Raw genomic sequence first — 6,619 nt, forward strand, 5'->3', positions numbered from 1 at the left:
TTTTGGGGGTGGGGGTGGGGGGTGGGGGTTGATCCTTTCATTTATTCAGATTTTACTCATCATCACATTCTGAGCCCCTTTCTGCGTCTACCTCAGCGTCCTCACACAACTCACAGGCTAGAGAGGACTTCAAAGTGTGATCACAGCACTGAGGGATCCCAAATTAGGCAAAAGGGCCTGGGGGAGTGGTGAGGATCCAGCAGGGCCTCATAAAGAAGGTGACATCTGAACTGGGTCTCCAAGAATGAGCCACCACTTAGCCAGGGCCTCTGTTTCCATATTGAATCACTGGAATACAATTTGCTGAATTCAACAGATTGATGACCTGGGCTCAGGTTAATTAGCTTTGTTTATGTTTTACTTTTGTTTTCTCTGTCTCCCCCGCTAGGCTATCATCCCACAAGATTGGAGACCTCTGCCTGCTTCACTCCCTGCTGTGCTTCCACGTCTGGAGCATGCAGTAGGACCTCAGTGAATGTGTGCTGGAAGAGGGAACACTGATCGGAATTTGTCCTCTGAATGTGCCCACTCACGCTGCAGTGTCAGCTCCTTGAGGACAGCAATGTCATCAGTCCTGTTGATCCCTGGATCAGCACCTAGAAGGGTTTGGCACATGGTAGGTGCTCACTGACTGGCTGATTACAACAGGACACAGCAGCAGGCCTTGAAGCTGGGAGTGAACCCCAAATCCTACCTTCAAGCAGGAAGCCCTGCTCCTTTGTATTAGGCGTGAAATGGGGCCTGTGGAGGAGGCGGCAGGAGAGGGGAAAAAATGCTGCCATGGGTTCTTGTGTACACAGAAGACAGTGGCGTGGGAAGACGTGAGCAGGCATATCCAGGAAATGAACAGAGGACTGAGGCTCGACCCTGAACCTGCTCTCTTAGGTGTCACACCCTCTCCCACTGGAAGCAGGTGAGCGGCTCCCTAGTTCCCTTGGAGATAGAGGCCACATGACCTCGACCTGGCCAATCAGCAGAGCCCATTCTCTTCAGCCATAGTGATTGGCTGAGGTCTGGGCACGTAACTAATCCCGTGCAGAAGGTCAGATCTCCAGGTTGGAACCCTGGGTGAAGAGAAGCTTAATTTCTGTTAGGTTGCTGGAGTGGTTGGTGCCATCTTGTCACTGTGAAGGGAAAGCCCACCCAAGAATGACACCAACATAGAGGGAAGTAAGCAGAGCCAAGAGGTTGGCAGAGGTGGTTCCTGGTGCCATTATCCAGCACCCAGCTACAGACCAGGTGAAGTTGGCCGGGCACATAGTCACTGGCACTGGAGTGACCCACAGGTTACACACAAAAGTCTGCAGAGCAACTCCAGCTGTGCTCTTTCGTTTTCACAGTTAGCAACGTTTTTATAGGTAGCATTCTTGGTTAGTATTCCTGGTTAGGATTTGTAGCTAGAAGTTTACCATGCGGCAGGGCTTTACGACCATCTCTGCTGATGAGGAGAACCTTACTGATCATTATAGGCTCCTCGAGATCGTCAGCCAGGACAGCTTCACCAAGGTGAATGAAGTTCACCAAGTGCCTTCTCACTGGGACCCAGGTGGCTGTGGTCATCCCAAAAGGGCAGCAGAACTCCTCCTCCCTCTAGAGTCTAGATGACCCCAAGGTCATCAAGCTCTTTCCACACCACAGACACTTTGTTCTTAGCCATGGAGTATGCCAGCAGAGCAGAGCTGGTCCACTACATCCTAGAGTAGGGTTACATGAAGGCGGAAGAGGTCTAAAGCAAATTCCAGCAGATAGTATCAGCCCTCTAGTACCCTCTAGTACAACAGAAGGGGGATATCCATAGGGACCTGAAGCCCAAGAATTTCCTTGTGGTCCATCACAACATAAAAATAACAGCCTTTGGATTTGATGCCAGGTTCACTGTAGGCCAGAAGCTGGGCACCTTCGGTGGTAGTCCCTCTTATGCGGTCCTGAACTCTTCCATGGCCAAACATATGATGGGACCCAGTGGACATGTGGAGCTGGAAAGTCATTCTTTATACCACGGTAACCAGGGCCTGCCATTTATTGGGCAGACTTTGTGGAGCTGAGGAAGCTGATACTTTGTGAACAATTGTACAAGATCCCACTCTTCACTCTTCATTTCCAGAGAGCTTCATAAACCTATTTTTGACCGCAGGGAGAGGCCTATGCTAGACCACATCATGGAACACCTATGGATCAACACTGGTCAGGAGGAGACACGAAAGCCATTCCAGGAGCTACTCTCTGATCACCAGGACTCCTGAAAGACAGAACTCATGGTGTCCGTGGGATATGAGGCAGACCACATCCAGTCCTTGTTAGAACAACAATTTGATGATACCATGGCCTGGTACTGAATCCTGGGCTACAGGAAACCTGACGCAGGGCTCCCTCATCACAGTGAAGTCTTTGCCTTCAGTGGATCCCATCCAACAGCCACTAGCCTTTCCCATAACCTGAAAGAAACTCTTATGCTTTAACGTACAAAACTTGTTAAGAACATTGGGAAAAGGTGCACAGTTCATATGTTCTTCATTTGTTCACTCTTATGTGTCCAAAATGTCCTGTCATTCATGCTGGTCTAAATATTGTGGGTTGACATAAAATTTGAGGTATAGTAAGGCCAACAGGTCAGGAAACAAGTATTGTACAACTGAAAAGATAATTTATTGCCCACAGTTACCAAGAGGACAGGCACACAACATGCAGGGCCACACAGGGAAGCACCAGTGGGGGTCAGTAGGCAGAGGGATGGGGAGAGCTGTGGGCAAGAACCTTTGTTGTGCTTCCTTCTCGATTTCGCCCAGGAAAAGCTCCTTGGCAACAGCTTGGATGGGTGGACTGGTGCACAGCAGGTGCCAGCACATGGTGAAGGCCACTAGAGGCTGACAGGAATGCACCTCCCTTAGGGTAGGCTGCAGGAGCCCAATGCTTCTCATGCTACCCTGGTTGGTGTGGCCACTACTGCCATTTCCTGCTCAGCACTTCAGCATCTGGTCTGTGCAGCCTGATCATGCCCTCTCTTTTCTACTTTTAAGACTTGTGTGTTTTGTGAAGGCCTTACTGTATGTAAATTAGTTCTCAATTTAAAAAGAAAATACCAAGACAAGTAAGGAGAAGTATTTTTCAAATGCCTATTGGGGCCAAAGCCAGGACTATTTTGAAAGTGTCTAGTTCTTCCATGTACTCTCTTTTCTTTCTTTCCTTCTCTTTTTCCTTTCCTTGTCTCCTTTTTAGAACGGTGAACACTCCCAAATCTAGCAACTACTAACAGGTATTTCTGTACCATCACTTTTTGAAAACTACAATTATTAATCTTACAGGATTTGAAGGTTTTTGCTGTTTGTGTCCCAAAATACAATTAGCTTCTAGTGAATTCTTATCCTTTGGTGTCAACTAGGGAAACACTTCAGGGACATAAATATTGTGAACCAGGTGACATGCCACCATCCCACAATGGGTCTCACTGCCTAAGAGAATGGGCCAGTCATGGTAGGGGTAAGACAAGGATTTCATTCTATGACCCTGCTAATGGGCCAGAAATAGTCCCATTTTCTTAGTTATTTGAGGACCGAGAACTTCTCAAGACTTAGTGAATCACATAAGGGTGTTCAGATCAGAGTACAGTATTCAGACTTTCTGATTAAAACTGACTTTTAAAAGTGAGCAAAATGAGTATTCTGTGCTGATAGCTTTGCCAGCACTAATGGTCCAGGGAGAGTCACATGGATTTTTCTTCCTGGAAAGGGCCACAGGAATAGCCATGCCTTTGCAGTGTTTGCATGTTGAGTGGATGTTCTTAGTTTTCCACCTAGTTTGACCCTAATAGGTTATATGGAAAGTATAAAACCTCTGTGAACCTTGATTTTTCTGTGGAAAGGAGAGAGGAGGAAAGAGAAAAACATACCAATAGTATCAGATCAGCCTCAGATCTTCAGGGCAGACAGTGCTAAAATACACAATATTACTAATGAGTAGCTGTAAATGGGGCTGGGGGAGAACAGAAGGCTGATTTTGCTTTATCTGTAGGCCATATATTCTCACAATAATGACTTTAACTCTGGACTCCTAGGGGGGCATATTAACTAAATAATGTTTCATAGAAATATGTAATTAACCTATCTGTGGAGGCTCTTTCCATGAATTATGGAAAGATCACAAAATATTGCCCTGGATTTCTTGGGCAAGATTCCCGATACCCATCATAAATTCTTGGGAAAGCTGAGTCCTAGAACTACTTTTCAAATTTTTGGTATACACATATCTTTCAGGAGCGGTGTATCTATTATGGATGATCTTACACCAGCATTTTCTCTTCTGATCTTTGTTCTTATTAGCTAATTGTAAAATTCAATCAGGAACTCACAAAGGGGTTGAAACTCAAGTTTACTTGCTACTTGTTAGAATCTTTGAATTATTTGAGGTTTTGATCATCAGTGTTGTATTAGTCCGTTCTCACACTGCTATAAAGAACTACCTGAGACTGGGTAATTTATGAATAAAAGAGATTTAATTGATTCACAGTTCTGCAGGCTGTATAGTAAGCATGGCTGGGAGGCCTCAGGAAACTTAAAATCATGGTGGAAGGCAAAGGGGAAACAAACACATCTTAACCATGGCAGAGCAGGAGAGAGGGAGAGAGAGGAAGTGCCATACACTTTTAAACCATCAGATCTGGTGAAAACTCACTATCATGAAAACAGCAACCGGAAAGTCCACCCCCATGATTCAATCACTTCCCGTCGGGCCCCTCCTCCAACACATGGGGATTACAATTCGAGATGAAATTTGTATGGGGACACACAGCCAAACCATGTCAAGTGTTACTGATATTTTATATCACTCCATTCTACCCACCCACACACCCCCTGCCTCCAAACACACACATATACTGTAGCATAGATAATAAAGAATTGAATTGTAGCTATACTCTTATACCATAAGATGTATTTAAGATGTCTCTTAGATTTTCAGTAAAGGAAAGCATCTGCATGTGGCCGCTAACTCTGAGACCACTAAAATTCCGAATCCTGCAAACAGCCTGTGATTCTTTGAGAAGGGAAAAGGATTAATCCCCTGGACACAGGGCAAAGACAAAAACATCTGCATGCAGAAGTTATATTAGGTGTCACCTGACCATAACCTTATATCCTTGTTTGTGTCACCTGTGGTCTCTTCTTGCGGTCTCTTGGGTTTTCCTGCTAAAAGCTTCCTCGAGGCCACCTGGAGAAGCAGAATGGCACAGCAGGTGGAGTAGTATCAACTGGTGATCTCAGCATTCTGGACACAGGCAGGGCTCTTCAGGCTGCCCTTAGTAATGTTTTCCCTGTTATTATGCTACATTTCTGACTCAAATTCAGTTTTGGAGGCTTTTGTGAGGTACTTCCTCAGGTTCAAAACTCCTTATGTCTTTATTCATTTGAATTGAGTAAAAGAAAATCCTTATTCCTTATACATTGAAAGCCACAGCATTTAGATACTGGCTTATGATGGAAGTTATGGACTGTTGGTGTTTCCTAAAAGGAAATAGAAAGCTAATATGGGGAGAAGTAAATAAGTATTTTGTGTTGTGAGAAGGTACCACGTAAATACTGCCGTTATCTGATAGGTTTAGGAAATGGATTATTTTGATCAACAAATTATTTGAGTTGAAAGGAATTTCTCACATATGTTTTATGTGATGAATAGTTGTAAGAAAATTTAAAAACTACAATGAAATATACTCAGCACTAAACACAAGTAATTTATGTGTCTCAAAAAACAATGAAAGATTCTTAAGTGCTTTGTGCTTATTGTATTTTGGATGCACAAAACTAAAGTCAGCTGATAAAGGTTGTGTTTTACAAATTTTACATCTATTTTGCATCTTGAAGAATTTTATAGTTATACAACTAATACATGTTCATTGTAAAGAAAATCAATAACACAGATAAAGAAAAGAAGAAAAAATCTGTCCCTAATTTTGCTACCTTGAGCACTCACTGATAATATTTTGTTGTATATATACACTTTCAAAACTTATAACAAAACCAAAACATCTTGTACATAATTGCCAACCTATTTGATTGTTTGATATATCACTATTTTTTTTTTTTTTTTCCTTTTGAACTGGAATTCTATACTGAGTTCCGGATAAAGTTTAGGTCTTTAGATGACTAAAAGTGGAGCAGCTGAGAAATTATTTGTAGACCAGGCTTTTGCTTCAATGCCATTTCCCTTCTCTGCAGTCTAAGGGCAAGGTCCTAAATGAGTTAAGTTTTAAATTATTTTAAAAATCATTATTAGCATTCATTTGACTTGAAGCCATAAATTTTCTTTTGTTTTTAACCAGCTTCTTTGTCCAGTGTTCTGGGTGCATGACTTTTCAGGCAGGCGGCTCCTCCTCCAGGAAACTGGTTGCCTGTTCCCACCCATAGCAGGAAGACAAGAGGGAACTCCCAGCTGTGACCAACCATCTCTCACCTGTAGCTTTTCTGTTTGTTTGTGGGGCAAAGGAGACATTGAGACAGGTGTGGGCCAGTTATGATTTAGGAATGTTTACTATGCTTGATTGCACCATAAAAGGGTCTAGATCTACCAGTACTTTTACTCTTCTTGAAAGCTAAGGAGAGACTATATTAGAAGTACTTTATTTAACATA

At 43.3% G+C, this 6,619-nt stretch overlaps 1 protein-coding gene and 1 long non-coding RNA gene across 3 annotated transcripts in view; both read left to right on the forward strand.

Moving 5' to 3' along the window:
* SOWAHB (sosondowah ankyrin repeat domain family member B) overlaps positions 1–473 on the forward strand; it is an 11,411-nt gene extending 10,938 nt beyond the window's left edge. Inside the window, exon 2 of one of the 2 annotated variants that reach the window (XM_017876544.1) lies at positions 389–473. The gene's annotated coding sequence lies outside the window, so the exon portion shown is untranslated. The remainder of the gene's footprint in view (positions 1–388) is intronic. The other variant, XM_017876543.1, reaches the window with a different exon arrangement.
* A 569-nt stretch (positions 474–1,042) lies between these two features.
* LOC108532477 (uncharacterized) lies at positions 1,043–2,494 on the forward strand. Its single transcript, XR_001886462.1, has 2 exons — positions 1,043–1,239; positions 2,135–2,494. It is a non-coding gene; the product is annotated as an uncharacterized LOC108532477 (long non-coding RNA).
* Positions 2,495–6,619: the final 4,125 nt, after the last annotated feature.

Source organism: Rhinopithecus bieti, unplaced genomic scaffold (genome assembly GCF_001698545.2).
Source record: "Rhinopithecus bieti isolate Rb0 unplaced genomic scaffold, ASM169854v2 scaffold_8675, whole genome shotgun sequence".
Taxonomy (NCBI): Eukaryota; Metazoa; Chordata; class Mammalia; order Primates; family Cercopithecidae; genus Rhinopithecus; species Rhinopithecus bieti.